General features: G+C 47.0%; 1 long non-coding RNA gene across 1 annotated transcript in view; it reads left to right on the forward strand.

The window, feature by feature from the left end:
• The first annotated feature begins 1,137 nt into the window (after nucleotides 1-1,137).
• The window catches only part of LOC138852385 (uncharacterized), a 521,713-nt gene continuing 501,392 nt past the window's right edge, over nucleotides 1,138-21,458 (forward strand). Inside the window, exon 1 of the long non-coding RNA XR_011391717.1 lies at nucleotides 1,138-1,272. This is a non-coding gene — a long non-coding RNA (uncharacterized lncRNA). The remainder of the gene's footprint in view (nucleotides 1,273-21,458) is intronic.

The following is a 21,458-nucleotide window of genomic DNA, read 5'->3' on the forward strand; positions in this document are numbered from 1 at the left end:
AGCAAGCGTGCGTGAGCGTGTTAGATAGGAGTGAATGGAGACGAATGGTACTTGGGACCTGACGATCTGTTGGAGTGTGAGCAGGGTAATATTTAGTGAAGGGATTCAGGGAAACCGGTTATTTTCATATAGTCGGACTTGAGTCCTGGAAATGGGAAGTACAATGCCTGCACTTTAAAGGAGGGGTTTGGGATATTGGCAGTTTGAGGGATATGTTGTGTATCTTTATATGTGTATGCTTCTAGACTGTTGTATTATGAGCACCTCTGCAAAAACAGTGATAATGTGCGAGTGTGGTGAAAGTGTTGAATGATGATGAAAGTATTTTCTTTTTGGGGATTTTCTTTCTTTTTTGGGTCACCCTGCCTCGGTGGGAGACGGCCGACTTGATGAAAATATATATATATATATATATATATATATATATATATATATATATATATATATATATATATATATATATATTATGTGTGTGTGTGTGTGTGTGTGTGTGTGTGTGTGTGTGTGTGTGTGTTTGTGTGTGTGTGTGTGTGTGTGTGTGTGTGTGTGTGTAAATATATTTAAACAGCAGTAATGGATAAATCGCTTGAAGAAAATTGCTTATCTGGTGAGTCATTGGAAATACTAAGAACCTCCCCCCCACCCCCAGAAACTTCTCCCCTTCTCCCTAAATCACCAACACCCCTCCAACACTCCCTTCCCCCCCTTTTCCCTCCCCCTACCACCACAACCACGTTGGCGCTGGCTGGTGACTCAGCATCCGAGACCAACAATCAATTTATTCATTGCAGAAATAAATATTCCTGCTTGCATGGTTCCCGGTGTTTGAGCACTTTACATAAATCCTGAATATAATATTGAGGGTAAAGGTGTGTGCAGTAGTTAACTTAGTACAGTGTTAACATTACTGCCGACTTACCCGCCCAGCATGTACGAGGGAGACATCTGGTGACGGCAGCACCAACTAACAAGTCCATCTCTCCCAAACTTTTGTAATATTTATCTATATCTGTGAGTCTGTCGTGCATTCCTGTTACATTTTACACTCCAGTTAATTTTCTCTTCGGTTCCACTGAGTATTGAGTTTTAGGAGGCGGTATTGACCTGTAATGGGTACCATAAAGAGGGTGTTAATGACCACTGGCAACTGAGAGAGGCGGTAGTGTGGGTCAGTCTGTCGGTGAGAGTCGTGTTGCAAGGTTGTCGCTTGTGTCGCTCCTTACAGTGATCTTTGTTTACCCAGGAATCTCTCCTCTCGTCAGCTCTTGACAGGTAAGTTCACGAGCGGTGATACCTCCTGTGTGGTGCCGCAGGTTTGACTGCAGGTAAGGGAGGTATCGTGTGCGGCGGACACGCTGTGCAGGCACCCACAAAAAACGTGGAATACCAACTTGGGGAGTCAGAAGACTGCTGTGGTATTGATTCTGTTCGGGGTGGTCGCAAGTGAAGGCGTTATCCCACACTCTACTGACCTTTTCTTAATTTGTTTCGTCCGTAAGTCACTTGCGGAAACCAGTGCGAGGGGAGAGTTGAAGAGTAGCATAACTTGGCAAAAAACAATCCCGCAGAGTTTGTGTAAAAGTGAGAGAGAGAGAGAGAGAGAGAGAGAGAGGCGCCATCCAGGCGTTCATGAACGGTGAGCCGGGTGGGCACATGGATGAGGCTGCCTCATGGTAGTTATCCTGGGTGGTTGTTAGTGTTCAAATGGTGACCTATGGTAGTTATCCTGGATAATTGTGTTCAGACGGTGAGTCATGGTAATTATCCTGTGTGTGTGTGTGTGTGTGTGTGTGTGTGTGTGTGTGTGTGTGTGTGTGTGTGTGTGTGTGTGTGTGTGTGTGTGTGTGGTGGTGGTGGTTAATGTTAAAATAGAGACCTAGGGTAGTTATCCTGGGTGGTTGATTGGGGTTCAAAGAGTGACCCATGGTTGTTAGTGTTCAGAGGGTGGCCCATGGTAGTTATCCTGGGTGGTAGATACTGTTCAGAGGGTGACCCATGGTAGTTATCCTGGGTGGTTATACTGTTCAGAGGGTGACCCATGGTAATTTTTCTCACCCTGAGTTGTTGCTAGTGTTAAGAGGCTTCCCTATGGTAATTATCCTTACCCTGGGTGATTGCTAGTCAGCAGGAACCACCCAGGGTTAAGACACCTCGGGACAGCCTGTGTTATTAGTGAGGCATATGTGCAAACACACTAATTGCAGAGGTTGCAACAATTGTAAGTTTGTTATGTTAGTAGTCACGATGGCGTTGACCTGCTGACGAGTTGTAGTCCTTACGTTTGATGGTGGTAGTGGCCATTGTGATGGTGGTAGTGGCCATTGTGATGGTAGTGGCCATTGTGGTGGTGGTAGTGGCCATTGTGATGGTAGTGGCCATTGTGGTGGTGGTAGTGGCCATTGTGGTGGTTGTAGTGGCCATTGTGGTGGTTGTAGTGGTCATTGTGGTGGTTGTAGTGGTCATTGTGGTGGTTGTAGTGGTCATTGTGGTGGTGGTGGTAGTGGCCATTGTGGTGGTGGTGGTAGTGGCCATTGTGATGGTACTAATGTTGGTAGTGGTCACTGATTTTGATGGAAGGTGGTAATGGTGGTGATAGCATCGGTTTTGATAGTTTTGGTGATAATTTAAAACCAGTTCCAAAGTGGCAGTTGTGGTGAGACAGTGTTTAATGTCTTAGTTGTAGTGAGTTTTTTTATTTTTTAAATAAAATCTAAGATGCATGTTTCTCGAAAACATTTAGGGGTTGTTGAGATGGTTTAGTCATTTAGAGAATGGATCAAAGTAGAATGACTGGGAGAGCGTATAAATCTGTAAGAGAAGGAAGGCGGGGTAGGGGTCGTCCTAGAAATTGTTGGAGGGGGTAAAGGAGGTTTTGTGGGCGAGGGGCTTGGACTTCCAGCAAGATGTGTGGGCGTGTTAGATAGGAGTGAATGGAGACGAATGGCTTTCGGGATCTTACGAGCTGTTGGAGTGTGAGTAGGGTAATATTTAGTTTAGAGATTCAGGGAAACCGGTTATATATATAACCTGCCTGCACTTCAATGCCTGCACTTCAAAGGAGGGGTTTGGGATATTGGCAGTTTGGAGGGATATGTTGTATATTTTTATATATGCTCCAAACTGTTGTATTTGGGCGCCTCTGCAAAAACTGTGATTATGTATGAGTGAGGTGAAAATATTGAATGATGAAAAGTATTTTCGTTTTGGGGATTTTCTTTTTGGGTCACCCTGCCTCGGTGGGAGACGGCCGACTTGTTGGAAAAAAATTATAAACGTATCATAACGTTAGTATAAGGATGGTGATGGTGTAACGAAGTGATGTAAGTAATGGTGGGGATGGTGTAAGTAGTGGTGGTGCTATAAGTAGAAGTGATGGTGTAATGAATGGTGATGATATAAGTAATAGTGGTGATGGTATAAGTAGTTGTGATACTATAAGTGGTGGAGATGGTACAAGTAGTAGTGGTAATGGTGTAAGTGGCGGTAGTGATTGTCAAAGTAGTGGTAGTGATATAAGAGGTGGTGTAAGTAGTGCTAATGATTGTATAAGTGATGGTAGTGGTGATGGAATAAGTAGCGATTTTAGTGATGATATAAGTAGTGGTGGTGATGGAATTAGTGGTGGTGATGGTATAAGTAGTAATAATGGTGTAAGTAGTGGTAGTAGTGATGGTGTAAGTAGTGATGGTGTAAGTAGTGGTAGTAGTGATGGTGTAAGTAGTGGTAGTAGTGATGGTGTAAGTAGTGGTAGTAGTGATGGTGTAAGTAGTGGTAGTAGTGATGGTGTAAGTAGTGGTAGTAGTGATGGTGTAAGTAGTGGTAGTAGTGATGGTGTAAGTAGTGGTAGTAGTGATGGTGTAAGTAGTGGTAGTAGTGATGGTATAAGTAGTGGTAGTAGTGATGGTATAAGTAGTGGTAGTAGTGATGGTATAAGTAGTGGTGATGGTATAAGTAGTAGTAGTGGTGATATGTTAAATGCGACATCAATTAGCTTATAAATCTCCAGAGAATACTAGTTCAACCAGCTTATTGGTCTCGCTCTAGCATCTAGCGTGTTCCTGGTTATGTAACAGTTTATAATTCTAGTCCAGCGATACTCTGTCATATCAGACTTCTCAGTAGTGCTTCGGGTTTACAACTGGATGAATAAACACCAACCATTTATAATCTGAGAACTTTAATAACAAGAAGGTATCTGGGTGGTGAAAAATTTACAATAAACGTAAACTTAATAATTTTGAGATACACTCGTACACAGATCTTGGCGTATAGCTTCAGTATTATAGATTATCCTTATTCGACTTAGTCTGTATATGAAATTTAGATGGTGCTATCAGCACTTTAATTACAGTACTCGAACTGTATTTTCTGGTACGTTACTGTAATAACAGTAGAAGAGTAAGTGTGTGTGTGTGTGTGTGTGTGTGTGTGTGTGTGTGTGTGTGTGTGTGTGTGTTCGGTTAGATTCTACATAGAATGTGACTTGAGAAAACGATTCCCTAAATAAGCTATCTTCTGACCCATAAATAGGCAATATAGCAGCTTGCTAGAACGGTAGGACGACCAACATACTAAACAATAATAATGCAGGAAGTAGCCGTGAACTGCACAACGTCAAGCATTTTAAAGTATGAGACCAAAACAAATGACCTTAACGAAGGATAATTGTTAGCTCCTTCACGGAAGGCAAAAAACTCCCTTATTACTGAAACTGAGTTCAGCAATTTCCAATCCTCGACTATGCCAGAACAAGGTAGGTCTCAGAGGATAACTCGAGACCTGAAACAGTGTCGCACGACACAACTTAAGATGAAGTCAGAAATCACTAACTCTAATTCTCGGCGAACAGAGTTAGATGTTCAGCTCACCAACAGAGACATACTACCATAAGAGTTTAAGTAACACGAACTGAGGAGAACAGCGTTATCCCAGATAGAGTAAAGAGGCGATGCTGCTTCAGCGAGTAGCTGCGCGAGAGAAAGAGAGAGAGAGAGAGGGGGGGGGGATTGTCGGTCGGTCTGGCAGATAAAACATCAGGTGACTTCTGCCGACTTACCAGGTGCGCCAGCAATCACACAGGCGAGCAGGCAGCTTCCAGCGCGGGTAGCCAATGAAAAACTTATCTTTTAACGAGCACAGAGTATAGTGTTATTACAGCCTAGCTGTATATTAGATAAAAGATAAAATGTATCGAATAATTATGGCGGTTTTTTCTGAGGACCCTATATAAAAATAGTGATGGTATAACTAATGGTGTTAGTGATGGTATAAGAAATGGTGGTAGTAATGTTAGTGATGGTATAAGTGGTGGTGGTAGTGATGGTATAAGTGGTGGTAGTGACGGTATAAGAAATGGTGGTAGTAATGTTAGTGATGGTATAAGTGGTGGTGGTAGTGATGTTATAAGAAGTGGTGTTAGTAATGGTATAAGTAGTGGTAATGATGGTATAAGTGGCGGTGGTAGTGACGGTATAATAAATGTTGTTAGTGATAGTATTAATGCTGTTTGGTGTTAGTGATGGTATTAGTGCTGTTAGTGACGGTATTAGTGCTGTTAGTGACGGTATAACAAGTGGTGTTAGTGATGGTATAAATATTGGTATTTATGATGGTATAAGTAGTGTTGTTAGTGATGGTATCAACAGTGGTGTTAATGATGGTATAAATATCGGTGTTATGGTATAAGTGGTGATTATGATGGTATAAGCGTAATAGTGGTTGCGATGGTATATGTAGTGTTGGTGATAGTATACGTAGTAGTGATGGTTGTGATAATATTAGTACTGGTATTGCTAGTATGAGTAAGCGTGGTGATCGTGGTAAATTTAGGTAATAAAATTGTGATAGTTGAGAAATACACATTACAGTTAAATGTACATAATCTCATTTTTATTATTTTTTTTCGTAATGTTGGTTGTAGCTGTGGCGATGGTGGTAGCTGTGGCGATGGTGGTAGTTGTGATGATGGTGGTAATTGTGTAGTGGTTGTGATGGTAGCTGTGATAGTGGTAGTTGTGATGGTTGTGATAGTAGCTGTGGCGATGGTAGCTGATGGTGGTAGCTGTGGCGATGGTGGTTGTGGCGGCTGTGATGGTAGCTGTGGCGATGGTAGCTGATGGTGGTAGCTGTGGCGATGGTGGTTGTGGCGGTTGTGATGGTAGCTGTGGCGATGGTAGCTGATGGTGGTAGCTGTGGCGATGGTGGTTGTGGCGGCTGTGATGGTAGCTGTGGCGATGGTGGTGGTGGTAGGTGTGGCGATGGTGGTAGTAGTGATAGTAGCTGTGATGGTGGTAGCTTGAAAATCTCGGCTGAAGGTGATCAGATACAATTACAACATTGGCTGTTGATACCAAACAATGTACCGGCTAAATAAAGGTCTGGAAATATTGACTATCATGTACGTATACTCGCTGTATAGCCCTTGTGGTTTAGCGCTTCTTTTTGATTATAATAATAATGTACCTATACGGGGGAGCAGCTTGTGAAAACTCATCCTTACCTAATTATCAGTTTTTTTTATTTTTAATATATCTGTTTCTGTTGTTCTTCGTTATCTTTATCTTCTTTCATATTGTCACCTTAATCTATCTTTATCTTTCCAAAGTTCTTCCCCCTCCCCCCACCAAGCTTCACCCTCACTTTCCTAAGTTCTTCCCCCTCCCCCCCACCAAGCTTCACCCTCACTTTCCTAAGTTCTTCCCCCTCCCCAACACCAAGCTCCACCCTCACTTTCCTAAGTTCTTCCCCCTCCCCAACACCAAGCTTCACCCTCACTTTCCTAAGTTCTTCCCCCTCCCCAACAAGCTTCACCCTCACTTTCCTAAGTTCTTCCCCCTCCCCCCCACCAAGCATCACCCTCACTTTCCTAAGTTCTTCCCCCTCTCCCCACCAAGCTTCACCCTCACTTTCCTAAGTTCTTCCCCCTCCCCCCCACCAAGCTTCACCCTCACTTTCCTAAGTTCTTCCCCCTCCCTCCCACCAAGCTTCACCCTCACTTTCCTAAGTTCTTCCCCCTCCCTCCCACCAAGCTTCACCCTCACTTTCCTAAGTTCTTCCCCCTCCCCCCCCCCAAGCTTCACCCTCACTTTCCTAAGTTCTTCCCCCTCCCTCCCACCAAGCTTCACCCTCACTTTCCTAAGTTCTTCCCCCTCCCCCCCACCAAGCTTCACCCTCACTTTCCTAAGTTCTTCCCCCTCCCTCCCACCAAGCTTCACCCTCACTTTCCTAAGTTCTTCCCCCTCCCTCCCACCCAGCTTCACCCTCACTTTCCAAAGTTCTTCCCCCTCCCTCCCACCAAGCTTCACCCTCACTTTCCTAAGTTCTTCCCCCTCCCTCCCACCAAGCTTCACCCTCACTTTCCAAAGTTCTTCCCCCTCCCTCCCACCAAGCTTCACCCTCACTTTCCAAAGTTCTTCCCCCTCCCCCCACCAAGCTTCACCCTCACTTTCCAAAGTTCTTCCCCCTCCCCCCACCAAGCTTCACCCTCACTTTCCTAAGTTCTTCCCCCTCCCTCCCACCAAGCTTCACCCTCACTTTCCAAAGTTCTTCCCCCTCCCCCCACCAAGCTTCACCCTCACTTTCCTAAGTTCTTCCCCCTCCCCCCACCAAGCTTCACCCTCACTTTCCTAAGTTCTTCCCCCTCCCCCCACCAAGCTTCACCCTCACTTTCCTAAGTTCTTCCCCCTCCCCAACACCAAGCTTCACCCTCACTTTCCTAAGTTCTTCCCCCTCCCCCCCACCAAGCTTCACCCTCACTTTCCTAAGTTCTTCCCCCTCCCCCCACCAAGCTTCACCCTCACTTTCCTAAGTTCTTCCCCCTCCCCCCACCAAGCTTCACCCTCACTTTCCTAAGTTCTTCCCCCTCCCCCACCAAGCTTCACCCTCACATTCCCAAGTTCTTCCCCCTCCCCCACCAAGCTCCACCCTCACTTTCCTAAGTTCTTCCCCCTCCCCAACACCAAGCTCCACCCTCACTTTCCTAAGTTCTTCCCCCTCCCCAAAACCAAGCTCCACCCTCACTTTCCTAAGTTCTTTCCCCTCCCCCCCCACCAAGCTCCACCTTCACTTTCCTAAGTTCTTTCCCCTCCCCCCACCAAGCTTCACCCTCACTTTCCTAAGTTCTTCCCCCTCCCCCACCAAGCTTCACCCTCACTTTCCTAAGGACTTCCGCCTCCCCCCCACCAAGCTTCACCCTCACTTTCCTAAGTTCTTCCCCCTCCCTCCCACCAAGCTTCACCCTCACTTTCCTAAGTTCTTCCCCCTCCCCCCACCAAGCTTCACCCTCACTTTCCTAAGTTCTTCCCCCTCCCCCCACCAAGCTTCACCCTCACTTTCCTAAGGACTTCCCCCTCCCTCCCTCCCACCAAGCTTCACCCTCACTTTCCTAAGGACTTCCCCCTCCCTCCCTCCCACCAAGCTTCACCCTCACTTTCCTAAGTTCTTCCCCCTCCCTCCCACCAGCTTCACCCTCACTTTCCTAAGTTCTTCCCCCTCCCCCCACCAAGCTTCACCCTCACTTTCCTAAGTTCTTCCCCCTCCCCCCACCAAGCTTCACCCTCACTTTCCTAAGGACTTCCGCCTCCCCCTCCAAGCTTCACCCTCACTTTCCTAAGTTCTTCCCCCTCCCCCCACCAAGCTTCCCCCTCACTTTCCTAAGTTCTTCCCCCTCCCCCCACCAAGCTTCACCCTCACTTTCCTAAGGACTTCCCCCTCCCCCCACCAAGCTTCACCCTCACTTTCCTAAGTTCTTCCCCCTCCCCCCACCAAGCTTCACCCTCACTTTCCTAAGTTCTTCCCCCTCCCCCCACCAAGCTTCACCCTCACTTTCCTAAGTTCTTCCCCCTCCCCCCCACCAAGCTTCTCCCTCACTTTCCTAAGTTCTTCCCCCTCCCCCCCACCAAGCTTCACCCTCACTTTCCTAAGTTCTTGCCCCTCCCCCCCCCAAGCTTCACCCTCACTTTCCTAAGGACTTCCCCCTCCCCCCCACCAAGCGTCACCCTCACTTTCCTAAGTTCTTCCCCCTCCCCCCACCAAGCTTCACCCTCACTTTCCTAAGTTCTTCCCCCTCCCCCCACCAAGCTTCACCCTCACTTTCCTAAGGACTTCCGCCTCCCCCACCAAGCTTCACCCTCACTTTCCTAAGGACTTCCGCCTCCCCCTCCAAGCTTCACCCTCACTTTCCTAAGTTCTTCCCCCTCCCCCCACCAAGCTTCACCCTCACTTTCCTAAGTTCTTCCCCCTCCCCCCACCAAGCTTCACCCTCACTTTCCTAAGTACTTCCCCCTCCCCCCACCAAGCTTCACCCTCACTTTCCTAAGTTCTTCCCCCTCCCCCCACCAAGCTTCACCCTCACTTTCCTAAGTTCTTCCCCCTCCCCCCACCAAGCTTCACCCTCACTTTCCTAAGTTCTTCCCCCTCCCCCCCACCAAGCTTCTCCCTCACTTTCCTAAGTTCTTCCCCCTCCCCCCCACCAAGCTTCACCCTCACTTTCCTAAGTTCTTCCCCCTCCCCCCACCAAGCTTCACCCTCACTTTCCTAAGGACTTCCCCCTCCCCCCCACCAAGCTTCACCCTCACTTTCCTAAGTTCTTCCCCCTCCCCCCACCAAGCTTCACCCTCACTTTCCTAAGTTCTTCCCCCTCCCCCCACCAAGCTTCACCCTCACTTTCCTAAGGACTTCCGCCTCCCCCACCAAGCTTCACCCTCACTTTCCTAAGGACTTCCCCCTCCCCCCGTCAAACTCCACGCTCATTATTCCAAAAATTGCTCCACAGTTATTATCCCTAATTTCCTAATATACTTTTCTTTACGACTTATTTGACCTCCATAGTTCCCCCATCCTGCTTGTCTAGTTCCCCCATCCTGCTTGTCTAGTTCCCCCAGCCTGCTTGTCTAGTTCCCCCATCCTGCTTGTCTAGTTCCCCCATCCTGCTTGTCTAGTTCCCCCATCCTGCTTGTCTAGTTTCCCCATCCTGCTTGTCTAGTTTCCCCATCCTGCTTGTCTAGTTCCCCCCACCTTCCTTGTCTAGTTCCCCCCACCTTCCTTGTCTAGTTCCCCCCACCTTCCTTGTCTAGTTCCCCCACCTTCCTTGTCTAGTTCCCCCCACCTTCCTTGTCTAGTTCCCCCCACCCTCCTTGTCTAGTTCCCCCCACCCTCCTTGTCTAGTTCCCCCCACCCTCCTTGTCTAGTTCCCCCCACCCTCCTTGTCTAGTTCCCCCCACCCTCCTTGTCTAGTTCCCCCCATCCTCCTCGTCTAGTTCCCCCCACCCTCCTCGTCTAGTTCCCCCACCCTCCTCGTCTAGTTCCCCCACCCTCCTCGTCTAGTTCCCCTCACCCTCCTCGTCTAGTTCCCCTCACCCTCCTCGTCTAGTTCCCCCCACCCTCCTCGTCTAGTTCCCCCCACCCTCCTCGTCTAGTTCCCCCCACCCTCCTCGTCTAGTTTCCCCACCCTCCTCGTCTAGTTTCCCCACCCTCCTCGTCTAGTTTCCCCACCCTCCTCGTCTAGTTTGCCCACCCTCCTTGTCTAGTTTGCCCACCCTCCTTGTCTAGTTTGCCCACCCTCCTTGTCTAGTTTGCCCACCTTCCTTGTCTAGTTTGCCCACCCTCCTTGTCTAGTTTGCCCACCCTCCTTGTCTAGTTTGCCCACCCTCCTTGTCTAGTTTGCCCACCCTCCTTGTCTAGTTTGCCCACCCTCCTTGTCTAGTTTGCCCACCCTCCTTGTCTAGTTTGCCCACCCTCCTTGTCTAGTTTGCCCACCCTCCTTGTCTAGTTCCCCCCACGCTCCTTGTCTAGTTCCCCCCCACGCTCCTTGTCTAGTTCCCCCCCACGCTCCTTGTCTAGTTCCCCCCCCACGCTCCTTGTCTAGTTCCCCCCCACGCTCCTTGTCTAGTTCCCCCCCACGCTCCTTGTCTAGTTCCCCCCACGCTCCTTGTCTAGTTCCCCCCCACGCTCCTTGTCTAGTTCCCCCCCACGCTCCTTGTCTAGTTCCCCCCCACGCTCCTTGTCTAGTTCCCCCCCACGCTCCTTGTCTAGTTCCCCCCCACGCTCCTTGTCTAGTTCCCCCCCACGCTCCTTGTCTAGTTCCCCCCCACGCTCCTTGTCTAGTTCCCCCCCACGCTCCTTGTCTAGTTCCCCCCCACGCTCCTTGTCTAGTTCCCCCCCACGCTCCTTGTCTAGTTCCCCCCCACGCTCCTTGTCTAGTTCCCCCCCACGCTCCTTGTCTAGTTCCCCCCCACGCTCCTTGTCTAGTTCCCCCCACCCTCCTTGTCTAGTTCCCCCCACCCTCCTTGTCTAGTTCCCCACACCCTCCTTGTCTAGTTCCCCCCCACCCTCCTTGTCTAGTTCCCCCCCACGCTCCTTGTCTAGTTCCCCCCACCCTCCTTGTCTAGTTCCCCCCACCCTCCTTGTCTAGTTCCCCCCACCCTCCTTGTCTAGTTCCCCCCACCCTCCTTGTCTAGTTCCCCCCACCCTCCTTGTCTAGTTCCCCCCACCCTCCTTGTCTAGTTCCCCCCACCCTCCTTGTCTAGTTCCCCCCACCCTCCTTGTCTAGTTCCCCCCACCCTCCTTGTCTAGTTCCCCCCACCCTCCTTGTCTAGTTCCCCCACCCTCCTTGTCTAGTTCCCCCCACCCTCCTTGTCTAGTTCCCCCACCCTTGTTTAGTTCCCCCACCCTCCTTGTCTAGTTCCCCCCACCCTCCTTGTCTAGTTCCCCCCACCCTCCTTGTCTAGTTCCCCCCACCCTCCTTGTCTAGTTCCCCCCACCCTCCTTGTCTAGTTCCCCCCACCCTTGTCTAGTTCCCCCACCCTCCTTGTCTAGTTCCCCCACCCTCCTTGTCTAGTTCCCCCACCCTCCTTGTCTAGTTCCCCCCACCCTCCTTGTCTAGTTCCCCCCACCCTCCTTGTCTAGTTCCCCCCACCCTCCTTGTCTAGTTCCCACCACCCTTGTCTAGTTCCCCCACCCTCCTTGTCTAGTTCCCCCCACCCTCCTTGTCTAGTTCCCCCCACCCTTGTCTAGTTCCCCCACCCTCCTTGTCTAGTTCCCCCACCCTCCTTGTCTAGTTCCCCCACTCTCACTGTCTAGTTCCCCCACTCTCACTGTCTAGTTCCCCCACCCTCCTTGTCTAGTTCCCCCCACCCTTGTCTAGTTCCCCCACCCTCCTTGTCTAGTTCCCCCCACCCTCCTTGTCTAGTTCCCCCCACCCTTGTCTAGTTCCCCCACCCTCCTTGTCTAGTTCCCCCACTCACTGTCTAGTTCCCCCACCCTCCTTGTCTAGTTCCCCTCACCCTCCTTGTCTAGTTACCCCCACCCTCCTTGTCTAGTTCCCCCACCCTCTTTGTCTAGTTCCCCCCACCCTCCTTGTCTAGTTCCCCCACCCTCCTTGTCTAGTTCCCCCACCCTCCTTGTCTAGTTCCCCCCACCCTCCTTGTCTAGTTCCCCCCACCCTCCTTGTCTAGTTCCCCCCACCCTTGTCTAGTTCCCCCCACCCTTGTCTAGTTACCCCACCCTCACTGTCTAGTTCCCCCACCCTCCTTGTCTAGTTCCCCCCACCCTTGTCTAGTTCCCCCACCCTCCTTGTCTAGTTCCCCCCACCCTTGTCTAGTTCCCCCACCCTCCTTGTCTAGTTCCCCCACCCTCCTTGTCTAGTTCCCCCACTCTCACTGTCTAGTTCCCCCACCCTCCTTGTCTAGTTCCCCCACTCTCACTGTCTAGTTCCCCCACCCTCCTTGTCTAGTTCCCCCCACCCTTGTCTAGTTCCCCCACCCTCCTTGTCTAGTTCCCCCCACGCTCCTTGTCTAGTTCCCCCACCCTCCTTGTCTAGTTCCCCCACCCTCCTTGTCTAGTTCCCCCCACCCTCCTTGTCTAGTTCCCCCCACCCTCCTTGTCTAGTTCCCCCACTCTCACTGTCAAGTCTTCCCCACCCTCAGTATGTTTCTCAACTCATTTTTCTCGGTGTTCCCCCAACTTCTATCAGAGTCTCTTGTTTTCTTCTTTCATTTCCTATCTTATTCCTTCATTTCCTTCATTCCTTTCTTACTTTTTTTTATCATGACTTCCTGCATTTTTTAAAGTTATTTCTTCCAGTGTTGTTACTCCATTCTTCAGTAATTTTATTTTATTAATTGAGTTTGTTTGTTTGATTTTTCTTCATTTTCTTGCGTGTATGCTATTCACCTGGTGGCACTCATGATAACTAGCAGATGGTGGCACTCATGATAACTAGCAGGTGGTGGCACTCATGATAACTAGCAGATGGTGGCACTCATGATAACTAGCAGGTGGTGGCACTCATGATAACTAGCAGGCGGTGGCACTCATGATAACTAGCAGGTGGTGGCACTCATGATAACTAGCAGGCGGTGGCACTCATGATAACTAGCAGGTGGTGGCACTCATGATAACTAGCAGGTGGTGGCACTCATGATAACTAGCAGATGGTGGCACTCATGATAACTAGCAGGTGGTGGCACTCATGATAACTAGCAGATGGTGGCACTCATGATAACTAGCAGATGGTGGCACTCATGATAACTAGCAGGCGGTGGCACTCATGATAACTAGCAGGCGGTGGCACTCATGATAACTAGCAGGCGGTGGCACTCATGATAACTAGCAGGTGGTGGCACTCATGACAACTAGCAGGCGGTGGCACTCATGATAACTAGCAGGCGGTGGCACTCATGATAACTAGCAGGTGGTGGCACTCATGATAACTAGCAGATGGTGGCACTCATGATAACTAGCAGATGGTGGCACTCATGATAACTAGCAGATGGTGGCACTCATGATAACTAGCAGGTGGTGGCACTCATGATAACTAGCAGATGGTGGCACTCATGATAACTAGCAGGCGGTGGCACTCATGATAACTAGCAGATGGTGGCACTCGTGATAACTAGCAGATGGTGGCACTCATGACAACTAGCAGGCGGTGGCACTCATGATAACTAGCAGGTGGTGGCACTCATGACAACTAGCAGGCGGTGGCACTCATGATAACTAGCAGGCGGTGGCACTCATGATAACTAGCAGATGGTGGGACTCATGATAACTAGCAGATGGTGGGACTCATGATAACTAGCAGATGGTGGGACTCATGATAACTAGCAGATGGTGGCACTCATGATAACTAGCAGGCGGTGGCACTCATGATAACTAGCAGATGGTGGCACTCATGATATGAGTGCCACCACCTGCTAGTTAACTAGCAGATGGTGGCACTCATGACAACTATCAGGTAGTGGCACTCATGATAATTAGGTGGTGGCACTCATCACTAGCAGGTGGTGGCACTCAGAACAGCCAAGAAGGGGGGGGGGGTTCAGAGTGCTGTTTCACTCACAATCAATAATGTCAGGAGAGGGGCGCGCGGGCGCTCTCAGACATGCTCAGGCGCGGGCCTAATTATTTTAATAGTGATCAAATCATTATCATTAATGGAGACCACACAGCCAAGTGTGTGTGTGTGTGTGTGTGTGTGTGTGTGTGTGTGTGTGTGTGTGTGTGTACTCACCTATTTGTACTCACCTATTTGTGGTTGCAGGGGTCGAATCTTAGCTCCTGGCCCCGCCTCTTCACCGGTTGCTACTGGGCCCTCTCTCTCCCCGCTCCATGAGCTTTATCAAACCTCGTCTTAAAACTGTGTATGGTTCCTCCCTCCACTAGGTCATTTTCTAGGCTATTCCACTGCCTTACAACTCTGAAGAAATACTTCCTAATATCTCTCTCTTACTCATTTGTGTCTTCAACTTCCAATTGTGGCCTCTTGTTTCTGTGTCCCCTCCCTGGAACATCCTGTCTCTGTCCACCTTGTCTATTCCACGCAGTATTTTATATGTCGTTATCATGTCTCCCCTGACCCTCCTGTCCTCCAGTGTCGTCAGTGTCTGTGTCTGTGTCTGTGTCTGTCTGTCTGACGAGTGAGAAAGGTTGGATTTGAGAGGGATCTACCAAGTAGGTTTGCTACAATGCCTCTCAATTATTACTTTCTCACTGAACTAGTGGGCCCAGCCTCTCCTGTCGTCAGGATTTTCTGCGCCTCACTTTGACAGTGTATGTCTCCATTTTGTTTCAGCTTCACGTTCTTTTAGACGTTGAAGAACTTTTATCCAGGCTGTGGGACTGACCACCTCAAAACTACGTCTTGCGGAGGGTGATGGACTGATTGCATCGTCCTTACATCTTCTCCTGCTGCCTCCTCTGTATCCAACAGAAGCAGCTTAGTGTGTAGGTGAAACGTTTCGGAATAAAGATGCCTAAATGTTACACCTGTCTTATTATCTGTGTACCTGTTTCCCCGTTTCTCGGTCTATAACCTTTCACTCTGTCAACTACTCTGCGTATTTTATGTCACTGTTATTCCTCTCCTGGTTTTTCCTTTCTATAATGACTCTTCATAGTATATTTCTTCTAACTCTGGGAGTGGGTTAGTTGTAAATCTTTGCACTTTCTTCATATACTTTATTTATGAGGGTTCCACGCTGGTGATACATACTCCCATATGGATCTGATACACAAGAAGATTTTCAATTATTCTTGAGATTTCCGAAAGTTAATCTTAGTATATCCAAACGAGATTCTTTGCTGAGGTCACTCAGATAATATGCGTCACAGACTATTTTCTCAGCACTATGCTCATCCCTAGGTCTTCCTCCTTGGGTAATCTTTGCAGCCTCTGACTTTCAAGTCTTCTCTCCCAGTTTTCAAAACCTTTCATTTACTGGGGTTCAGTTTTAATAGCCCCTTCCCTGATCAGTCCTTAAACTTGTTCAGGTCCTTTTGTAGCCTTTCTTAGACTTCATACATCTTTGTTTTCCTTAGTTATAAATCAGCAGATAGGGATAAATCTGACTCTTTTTAGTATCTCATTTACATACTGAAAACAGTATCGCAGGCATTACATTTCCGTGTGATAAATAACCGAGACTCAAAATCTGATCAAATAAAAAATCTTTGATACTATCCTAACACCACAAGACTTCGAGAAAAATAAATGACATGCCTATGCACTGTGCCCCAGGATCCGAGTCGTGGAACTCCCTCTTCACTAAGAACTGCAAGAAGCTCCTTTCACATGTCTTCAGCATTCTATGGAGAGGGAGCATGGACACAGGGGTCATCCCACAGTCTCTAAAAACAACAGACATAGCCCTACTTTACGAAGGTGGCAGTAAAGCAATTGCAAAGAATTGCAGACAGTACCAACGTTCCATATCATAAAAATCTTTGAAAGGGTTCTAAGAGCAAGATCGCCACCCACTAAGAAACCCATGAGTTACATAACCCAGGGCAACATGGGTGTAGAACAGGCTGCTCCTGCCTGTCTCAGCCACTGGACCACTATGACAAGGATACTCTGGAGGGCAAAGAAAATGCAAATGTAGTATACACAGCCTTTGCAAAAGCCTTTGACAAGTGCGACCATGGAGTAATAGCGCACAAAATCGGTGATAAAGGAATGACAAGAAAAGTTGGTATCTGGATCTTTAACTTCCTAACAAATACAACAAAGAGAGTACTAGTAAACGAGTAAAGTCTAAGGTGGCTACAATGGAAAGCTGTTCCGCACGGCGCACTACTTGCCCTCCATCTATTCCTCATCCTCATATCCGATGTTAGCCACAGTACCGTGTCTTCCTTTGCGGATGACATCTAAATTTGGAAAACAGTGTCATCAATCGAAGACACTGTGCAGGATTCCAAGCGGACATCAACTAAATCTTGAAATGGGTCGCAGAAAACAATGTAAAGTTCAGTGAAGAGAAATTTCAATTACTCCTGTATGGAAAACTCAAGGAAATTCCAACTGTATCGGAGTATAAAACAAATTCCAACCACACAACAGAGCGAAAAACTAATGTGAAGGACCTGGGAGTGATAATGTCAGAGGCTCACACTTTCAAAGATCACAACAATGTATCTATCACATCTGCTAGGAAAATGATAGGATGGGTAATGAGAGCCTTCAAAACTAGGGATGCCACGCCCAGGATTATTCTTAAAATCGCTATGCTGGAATATTGTTGTACACTAACGGCCCCCTTTCAAGGCAGGCAGAATTGTAGACCTGGAGAATGTACAGAGAACTTTCACGGTACGCATAATTACTATAAAGTACCTAAATTACTGGAAGTGGTTGAATTCCCTTGATTTGTATTCCCTGGAATGCAGGCGAGAAAGATATATGATAATATGCACTTGCAAAGTCCTAGAGGAACTAGCCCCAAATTTGCACACGAAAATCACTCCCTACGAAAGCAAAGACTCGGCAGGAGATGTAACATCCCCCATTGAAAAGCAGGGACGCCACGAGTACGCTAGGACAACGCATAGTGTCAAGGACCCAAGACTATTCAACTGCCACCTAGTATACATAAGGGGGGATTACCTATAGACCCTGGCTTTTTTCAAGAAGGCGCTGGACAGGCACCTAAAATTAGTACATAATCAGCCGGGCTGTGGTTCGTACGTCGGTTTATGTGCGGTCAGCAGTAACAGGCCCTGATCCACCGCGAGGCCTAGTCAGAGACCGAGTCACGAGGGCGTTGACTTCGGAAGCCCCCTCCAGGTGTGTGTGTGTGTGTGTGTGTGTGTGTGTGTGTGTGTGTGTGTGTGTGTGTGTGTGTGTGTGTGTGTGTGTGTGCGTGCGCGCGCGCGCGCGCGCCAAATAAATTTCTGTAGTTATACAAACATATTTACTTTAGTTTTCAAGTTTTCTCGCTTGTTTGTTATTAGTCAATGATATTGGCCTGTAGTGACATGCTTCCTGTCTATTTTTCTTTTTTAAATATCTGGAACACTAGATGTAGTTCCACTATGGCAATTTCCCCCATATCCATTGATTTACTGTAGATTCTAGACAGCTGTTTGGACAGTGCCTCTTTACCGTTTCCCAGAAACTATAGTGGCTTGTGTCCCACTCCCTTTGATATATCCAGGCCACTCAAACGTTTCTTTACCTAATTTTCTCTGTTATGTACTTTGGTATCCAGTACTTCATGATACACCTTTCTCACAGACTTGTCATTTCTTGTGAACTCTCCTCAATCCTCCAGTCTTAATACATGGTCTTTACTGTCATCTTTCTCCTGATGCAGCCGTTGAGCAGCTTTGGTTCAGATTTGTCTTATCCAGCCTTGTCATTCTCAGATTGCATTTCAACTTCTCACTCTTGAATTTTTGCTTCTGGCTCTTTTGTTTTATTCCGTCCTTTGCTTTCTATATTTCTTTCCATGCTTTCACTTTCTTTTTCCCTTTCTGTATCTTTGGTTAAGCCATAGGCAGTCATTTTGTCGTTGCCTCCTCTTCTGCGTATAAAGTTCTCCTCATTGTTCTCCACACATTGACTTTATTACTCCATCTCTTTAATTGACTTTCCTTCATTTAAAGTCGCACGTCACACAGGAATTCTCACATCCCCGCACATATTCTTATTTTGAATTCTTGGGTCTGTCCCTAACCTACTTTTCCTTCACCACTATTGACTTGTTTTTCACAAGGCCTAGAGACCTCTCGCAGTCTATTTCACCTACATTAGATGCACATAATGTGAATATTTGATCAGTTCATCACCTCTCTATCTTGTATCCATAACATATCCACTATGGTGACAACCCTTACTTTATATTATCATTCCTGTCTTAGTCTCCTACTATTTGATGGGATGTAAATACCCTTCTACTACTACTATGGGTCTTCTGGCATTGATTGAACAAGCTAACTAGTCTCCTGATTTCTTATCAACGTTACCACACCTCCTCATCTCGTTTCCACCTTACTTGATATCCTGTGGGAAATATTAGTTATTATTTCAGTTTTGTGTGTATAAAAGTATGATGAAGAGTTTTTGTTTTATATTCCATCTGTTCCGGTTTATGGTGTCCTAGGTTTATTTTCCATGACTATATGTGAGAAAGAAAAGGGGTTTGACTTTCAATTGGTGTGTACATTGTTAAATGGATGGAGGGTTAGTTTCAGTTGCAGAGAAGGGAGTGGAACAGAATCATTCTTCTGTTAGGGAAAGAAGTTGTTGGTCTAGATATGGGTGTGCCCCATATCCCAGTACTCGCAGCATATTCACTCGTCAATGCTGCTTTGTCTAGAATTTGTATTGTTTTTTTTTTCCTCATCATTCTCCTGCCTTACCCTACACAAGCACACAAGTCATAGTCCTTCACAATAGCCAAGTTGCCTTGAACTTCTCCAAAGTATTTGCACAAGCCAACACTAGTCACCATTGCAACCAGCATATCCATAAAAAACCTGACCAGGACTAAAGTGAAGAACTTTGAACTGGTTAATGCAGGCGTTTACACAATCCCTTGCAGAGGCTGTGACAAGGTATACGTCGGTGAAACAGAACCTATTTTACAAACACGTCTCAGTGAACACAATGCATTCAAAAGCGACAACTTCAACAACGCATGTGTCCAGCATAGAAACTCTTCCAATCATTTAATGAGATTCAATGACGCCCGCCTAATGATCATAGAAGCAAACTTCCGAAGATGTAAATGCCTTGAATCATTTTTAATCGCTGTTTCACACACTATTAAACAAAATTTAGGCAACTTCGTCATATCTGAAATATTAGCAAAAAAATGTACTCAAGATAACAGATCCTACCATCACATAGCACGAAGAGCTACTACTACCTATTACATTGGTCAGTAGGCCCACTGCAGCGTTTATACTCTTTCACCTCGCCTGATACCTATATATACCCTGTGTCACTGTATTCTTTGTAACAGCTTGTTGAAGCTCCTGGCGAGCGAAACGTTGCTACAATAAAATATTACATTAAACCATACCCCCGGCCGGGATTGAACCCGCGGTCATAGTCTCAAAACTCCAGCCCGTCGCGTTAGCCACTAGACCAGCTAGCCACAATAAGATTCATCCAACTAGGTATATTTCTACACCATAGGAAGGTTAGCACAGGCACCACTGTGACCACAAATGCAAGTTTTTACAGACGAATCTCCAGCTAGCGTGGCCGTGACGAACTCTAGCTCTATGACCGCGGGTTCAATTCCGGCCGGGGGTATGGTTTGTTTGCAATCGTGTCATTACGATTTCTTGAGTCAAATATTACATTAGTTACATCTATGTCCTTTTACTTAAGATTTTCTCTGTAATTCTACCTTTATAAATAATATAGACTATGAGAAATATAGACTAAGCCACCATACATGGTGTGAAAGAAGACAACCAATTCCTAGTTCGGAGAGTAGACCTTAGACGATGTTTCGGTCGATCTGAACGTTGTAATGGACCAAGATGGATCGAAATCTTGTCTACGTTTGCTCTTTAAATTGTAGGTTATTTCCTTACTTGAACAATACAATGATCGAATACAAGAAAATTCATCCAGTGAGTAAGGTGTGTATGCATGAATGTATGTATACATGTAGGCATGCATGTAGGCATGTACATATTTATTTATGCGTGCATACATATTCAAGTATACAAACATTCCCTGACTACATAACTATAACAAAAGATACCATTTTGAAGGTTTGCGACTGCCATTTTGTTGAGTTTTAATGTGCAAATTTTGTGGTCTGGCCAATCTGTCTTCATGCCATGTTTACCTTAATTTATATGAATATAATACTGCCTAAGCAGCGGATTTATATGAATATACTGCCTTAGCAGCGGATTTATGACTATAATACTACCTGAGCAGCGGATTTGTATGAGTATATTACTGCCTTAGTAGCAGATTGAAATTAATATAATACCGCCTTAGCAGCGGATTTGTACGAGTATAATACTGCGTGAACAGCGGATTTGTATGAGTATATTCCTGCCTTAGCAACGGATTTATATGAATATATTGCAGCCTGAGCAGCGGATTTATATGAAACTTCACTAATTTTTATGGTGCTCGTAAGTATTCATCCTTCTTCATATTCTTGTTTTTCCTCCTCTTTCTCCTCCTTCCTCTTCTTTTTCCTCCTTCCTCTTCTTTTTCCTCCTTCCTCTTCTTTTTCCTCCTTCCTCTTCTTTTTCCTCCTTCCTCTTCTTTTTCCTCCTTCCTCTTCTTTTTCCTCCTTCCTCTTCTTTTTCCTCCTTCCTCTTCTTTTTCCTCCTTCCTCTTCTTTTTCCTCCTTCCTCTTCTTTCTCCTCCTCCTTCTTTCTCCTCCTTCTTTCTCCTCCTCCCTCTTTCTCCTCCTCCTTTCTCCTCCTCTTCCTTTCTCCTCCTCCTCCTTTCTCCTTCCTCTTCTTTCTCCTTCCTCTTCTTTCTCCTTCCTCTTCTTTCTCCTTCCTCTTCTTTCTCCTTCCTCTTCTTTCTCCTTCCTCTTCTTTCTCCTTCCTCTTCTTTCTCCTTCCTCTTCTTTTCTCCTCCTTCCTCCTCCTTCCCTCAAGGAAGGTTCCTTAACGCTGGTGAGGGGCTCTTGATCTAGGGAATTGGATCTGTGCTCCAGTTCCCTGAATTAAGCCTGAATACCTTCCATCCC

The sequence above is a fragment of the Cherax quadricarinatus genome, chromosome 7, assembly GCF_038502225.1.
Source record: "Cherax quadricarinatus isolate ZL_2023a chromosome 7, ASM3850222v1, whole genome shotgun sequence".
Taxonomy (NCBI): Eukaryota; Metazoa; Arthropoda; class Malacostraca; order Decapoda; family Parastacidae; genus Cherax; species Cherax quadricarinatus.